At 48.1% G+C, this 5,965-nt stretch overlaps 1 pseudogene; it reads right to left on the bottom strand.

Moving 5' to 3' along the window:
* Positions 1 to 1,234: 1,234 nt before the first annotated feature.
* LOC144116353 (uncharacterized) lies at positions 1,235 to 3,761 on the bottom strand (annotated as a pseudogene).
* Between the last annotated feature and the right edge of the window lie 2,204 nt (positions 3,762 to 5,965).

Raw genomic sequence — 5,965 nt, 5'->3', positions numbered from 1 at the left:
TGACTTGAGAATAAATTACATGCTCCATGATTTTACAAGGAATGCTTGTTAGGGAAATGGGTCGATAATTTAAGGGCGAGTTTTTGTTACCGGACTTGAAGATTGGGACGACCTTTCCCACTTTCCAGTCATGCGGTATGTTACCTGAAGAGAGAGACTGAGAGTACAATAGTGATAAGTAGGCCGCGGAAATGTGCTTAGTATTTTTCAGAAATTTCGAGTTAATTTCATCGATCCCGGCTGATGACGTTAGCTTGATGTTTTCGATACGAGATGATATACCATCTGCGAAGAAAGAAACTGGATCCATGGTTGACGCTGTGAAGGAACTTATGAAAGCGTTAGCAGGTAAATCACACTCTTTCGCAAAAACAGTTGAAAAGGCTCTATTGAAAATGTCAGCACATTCACAATCGCTGATGGTTTGACCCATATCGTTAGTAAGAACAATTGTACGTGTATCCTTCGGGTTTACTACGTGCCAGAATTTTTTAGGGTTGTGTATTAGCATTTTTGGCAAGTCAGAGTGGAAAAAGGTGTGTTTTGCGTTGCGGATAGCAGCAAGGTAATCAGCTTCGGCAGTGTAGTACTTTTCCCATGATGCTTGGCTTGGGTTCCGCTTTGCTGCCCGATAGTGACGCTTTTTCTTGTTTTCCAGGCGTTTCAGGGCCGTAGTAAACCACGGTTTTTGCTGGTTAGCACGGAAACTAGCTACCGGAATGTACTTGTTTGTTAGTCCGTGAACTTTGTCCCTGAAAATCGTCCAATTTTCGTTAAGAGACTTTGTGTGGAAATCGGTTTCATAAGTTGTAAAAAAAGCAGTTAGTTCTTCATTTATTGCTTGAAAATCACCTTTTTCATAAAGACGAATTGTTTTCCTGGAAACTTGACGAAGCATGGGTGTAAAACTGAAGGTAGCATGAATGACTTTATGATCACTTATTTCCCTTAGGTATGTAATACTTGTTGCGCTATCAGGGCTGTTGGTTAATATCAGATCTAGAGTGTTGGCGGAATTCTGCGCAATGCGCGTTGGCTCTAATATTAGCTGAGTAAGGTTGAAGTTAAGACAGACATCGACAAAATTTTTTGCTTCTGAAGAATTTGTCATGGAGGTGTAGTTACGCCAATCAATAGTGGGAAAATTGAAATCACCAAAAAGAACAATATCTGCGTTAGGATACGATGATGTCAGTTCACTCAGCACATTGCTTAGTTTGTAGGAAAAGTCCGGATCATTTTGCGGTGGCCTGTAACAGACTCCTACCAGCACAGTTCGGGGGGCAGCGTGGCAGAGCAGCCATAGCAGTTCTAAGTTAGAATCTACATTGATTAAGGATGCTGAAAACTGCTGATGTACGGCTATGAGCACGCCACCGCCACGGGCTCTTTCCCGGTCTTTACGGTAAACTTTAAAGTTGGGCAGCGCAGCTAAAATTTCGGTATCACTGATATTGCCTGTTAACCACGTTTCTGTAAGAATGAGAAGGGTGCTGTTGGTTGATAACACAAGACTAGATACGATTTCCCGTTTCGGTAAAAAGCTTCGTATGTTAGTAAATACTGCAGATAAGGTAAGATTAGTTCGGGGGGTGTGCTGTCGGGGAGTTGCTTTAGAGCGAGCAGAGTGTGATTGCTATGGCACTTCTTTTACCGTTTCCGTCAAGTCGTCGAATATATACTGCTTGGGGCCTATGTACAGTGTTTTAAAGCGCAGTGTGTATTTATCAGATGTTTCTTTCGCGAAACGTAGTAAATGTTTGCGTGCCTTACGGACAGAATGTGAAAAGTCTTCTCCTATGCTGTAGTCGGTGTCTTTTAGTTTCCGGGCGTTTTTTAGGATGGATTCTTTTGTCTTATGGAAAGTGAATTTAACGATAATGGGTCGACATCGTTCACTTGAGTGACGGCCAAGACGATGTGCTCTTTCTATTTCTTTTGGGTCTATGGTGATGTCCAAATTTTCACTGCAAAGGCGGGTGACCAGTTCTTCAGACTCAGAGGACGTTTCCTTTGAGCTAGTATCAGGTAAGCCATAAAATAGCAGGTTGTTGCGGCGCGACCGGTTTTCGGCATCGTCTACTCTGGATTCGAGGTTACTGATTTGGCTCGCTGACATGGCGGCATCAGTCTTAACGGATTCAACTTCTGTTTTAAGTGATGCGAGGTCCTGATAGTGGGTTTCTAATTCGGTAATGCGCTTACTTTATTCGGTGATCGATTTGTCTGTCGCTACTAACCTGCTGCTGAGGTCTTTTACTTCGCTGATTAACGTGCTTTGGCCCGATGTTAGTTTCTGTAGTTCTGCAAGTATGGCGGCAGTGTCAGGACCAGGGTTAGTTTCTATGTCACCGGATTGCATAAGCAACGAATGGACAACAGCAAAGCATTCAACGACAATACAAGTACAACACTGCGGGCTCGGCAGCTGAATTAAGAAGTAGTTGCTCGATTTCTTTGCAAAAAGAGAGTATGATTTCCTAACCTGCATGGCGAAGACAAGAGGGTTACTCGTCCGCGCAGTGGCACAGCTGCCGAGCCCACAAGGCGCCGCGGTCCACAGGCGATCTTTTATAGGTGGCGAAAAACATGATGTCTGCGGCGATTGTATTTCCCACGACGAACGGATGGTCCCAGAGCCAGGTGGTGGCGAAATCCAGGTAAACGTGACGTCAGCCGCTGTTACGGAATTGGTATCAGCTTCATGACTGCCGTAGTGATGACGATAACGTGGCCGCACGTCAACGCAGGCAGCAGCCAGAACAGGCAACAGCACATGTGTGAACACAGGAAGGAGCACCTGCATGGCGAAGACAAGAGGGTTACTCGTCCGCGCAGTGGCACAGCTGCCGAGCCCACAAGGCGCCGCGGTCCACGGGCGATCTTTTATAGGTGGCGAAAAACATGATGTCTGCGGCGATTGTATTTCCCACGACGAACGGATGGTCCCAGAGCCAGGTGGTGGCGAAATCCAGGTAAACGTGACGTCAGCCGCTGTTACGGAATTGGTATCAGCTTCATGACTGCCGTAGTGATGACGATAACGTGGCCGCACGTCAACGCAGGCAGCAGCCAGAACAGGCAACAGCACATGTGTGAACACAGGAAGGAGCACCTGCATGGCGAAGACAAGAGGGTTACTCGTCCGCGCAGTGGCACAGCTGCCGAGCCCACAAGGCGCCGCGGTCCACGGGCGATCTTTTATAGGTGGCGAAAAACATGATGTCTGCGGCGATTGTATTTCCCACGACGAACGGATGGTCCCAGAGCCAGGTGGTGGCGAAATCCAGGTAAACGTGACGTCAGCCGCTGTTACGGAATTGGTATCAGCTTCATGACTGCCGTAGTGATGACGATAACGTGGCCGCACGTCAACGCAGGCAGCAGCCAGAACAGGCAACAGCACATGTGTGAACACAGGAAGGAGCACCTGCATGGCGAAGACAAGAGGGTTACTCGTCCGCGCAGTGGCACAGCTGCCGAGCCCACAAGGCGCCGCGGTCCACGGGCGATCTTTTATAGGTGGCGAAAAACATGATGTCTGCGGCGATTGTATTTCCCACGACGAACGGATGGTCCCAGAGCCAGGTGGTGGCGAAATCCAGGTAAACGTGACGTCAGCCGCTGTTACGGAATTGGTATCAGCTTCATGACTGCCGTAGTGATGACGATAACGTGGCCGCACGTCAACGCAGGCAGCAGCCAGAACAGGCAACAGCACATGTGTGAACACAGGAAGGAGCACCTGCATGGCGAAGACAAGAGGGTTACTTGTCCGCGCAGTGGCACAGCTGCCGAGCCCACCTTTCTCTCGTGCGGGCGTTCCGTGTAATGCTTGAAGCCTGTATACAAACCAGTTTTGGCGTGGTACTTCTTTTGAACAGCGCTCAGCACAAAGCTTGGTAGGATCCGTCGGTTGTTCTCCCCCAGCCTCTTCCACATTAACCATACAATCTGGTGGTACGCAGCGTGCCGAAACTGCCTGCACAAAATATGTGCAGCAATATTTCTCTTTTCGTTATATAACTTTCTTACCTGTTTGTAAACCCTTTGCGGTTTCCAGCTGGTTCACATCCACGCTGAGCTAAGGCCACTTCCAGCACTGTCTTTAAGGCACACAGTCTTGAAACTTTTTGAGCTCGCTACCCACTGTGTGCCTTTTTGCTTGTTCCTGATTGCTTGCACCTCATGGCAGCACAAGCAATTCTCTTAATCTTTCATCAGCTCGCAGCAAACGCAGCTGCACCTAACTGAACAAAAAAAAACGATTATATAAGCCTAGTATATTTGAGCAAAGCAAACATTTGCATTCATGAGCGCTTGGTCATGGCTGACGATCGACAATGGCGCCAGAATTCACACAAATTTGTCCTTGAGTCAGAACGGCAAACTGGTCGAGCAGTGGTACGCATATATCTGCCGCAAGTAATTCTGCTCGTTATCTCGATACGCAACTGCAGCAACTACATCTCGCAGCACAATAGTTTTGATGAGCAGCACTGCGAGCTCCGAAACGCAGCCATAATTATTGTTCAAAAGCGTGTTCAGCATGGAAAAAAAAAACGTACGGGGGTAAGTGCAAAAGCTTCAGGGTTGAACAGTATCCCGAACATGCGACAGAAGGAAAGCGCACACGCGAGCTTCCTCCCGGTCGCCTCGTCTCTTCGCGCTGCAGTACAGCAGTGCACCCACTCCAACTCATCCAGTTTGGCATTCTTTTGTAATTCTAAAAGGCCTTCGGGGGTAATTAGGCAAGAAACTATAAATAAATGAACAAACAAATGCTTTACCTCGCGCGACTCGTGTAAGCGTGCCGGTGATCTGAATTAGATCATGTTTACAGGCGTTACAAGAAGCTGGTGGCCAGGCTTTTATGCAGCAGCGGTACACAAAAGCGTTTCTGCGCAATTTACTTTTTTTATTGCCATTTGCACCTACACAAAACATATGCACGCGCATGCACCTACGCAAAACATACGTATCAGTCGAGATCTGGTTTTCGTGTTACCCTGTATAGGACGTGAAAGGCCCATACTGGGTTAACGAAATTTCCGGCTTGCAGGCGCCGCCATGCGGTCACTTCTCTATTATTTAGCTTCTTAATAGGCGGTGGCACCAGTTTTCTGTTTAGTCTATACTTCTCAACAATTTCGGGATAGGTTTGCGCGCACTCGTCCAGGTTCCGACAGTCCGGTGGTTCGACGGTTACCCGGAAGCAAAGAATATGGGAATGCGCTGACTACCCGGAGTCGACGAAGATATTGATAGCAGAGAAAGCTGGGAAGCCCTGCTGCGCAGCGAAGAACCCGCTCGGCAGAAACAAGCCAATCCGCCTGGCGGCTGAGGCCGCGAAGAGACAAAATCTTTGTTAGCCTTTAGTTAGCCTTTGTTAGCCTGCGTACCGGGGGCGGTGAGTAGTAAGGGGTCTCCATTTCCTGTGTAAATAGAAGCTGTCTGTCATCCACCAATCCATCCAGTCGAGATTTCCAACCCGTGAAAATGTCGCGACTTGACTTTCGCTGCCGGCGCACTCCGCGGCGTCGTTGGTTCGGCCTTTTTCTGAAGCTGCTGATGGCTCGAACATGCATGGCGAAAGTCCAAACTGTTCAATACTGCTTGAATTATCCATAATTTCCAAAACGTAGTCGTTAAAGGCCAGCTGAAGCAACCCGCTACGCAGCAACGCCGTCGGTGCCGGCCGGAGATCCCCGTGGATGACGTCACGACGGTCCCGACCAATCGCGGTCAAGAGCGGCGTTCGCTCGGCGCCCTGAGGCGATGGGACGCGTTTTCTTCTAGAAAACAGGTTTTTGTGTTTATTTGCGCTCTTTTGAATGAGATATTCTGTTTCAGCGCACTAAAAGCTATAAAGTGACGTAGAGAACTTATTTTTTCGAAAAGTGCTCCATCTTTCCTTTAACACACCACTGCCGTTGGCCGTACGGTGTCCTTAATAAACATGTTA

This window comes from Amblyomma americanum, chromosome 1 (genome assembly GCF_052857255.1).
Source record: "Amblyomma americanum isolate KBUSLIRL-KWMA chromosome 1, ASM5285725v1, whole genome shotgun sequence".
NCBI classification, from domain to species: Eukaryota; Metazoa; Arthropoda; class Arachnida; order Ixodida; family Ixodidae; genus Amblyomma; species Amblyomma americanum.
Note: the sequence above shows the minus strand (reverse complement) of the source record. Positions and strands in the feature narration are given on the sequence as shown.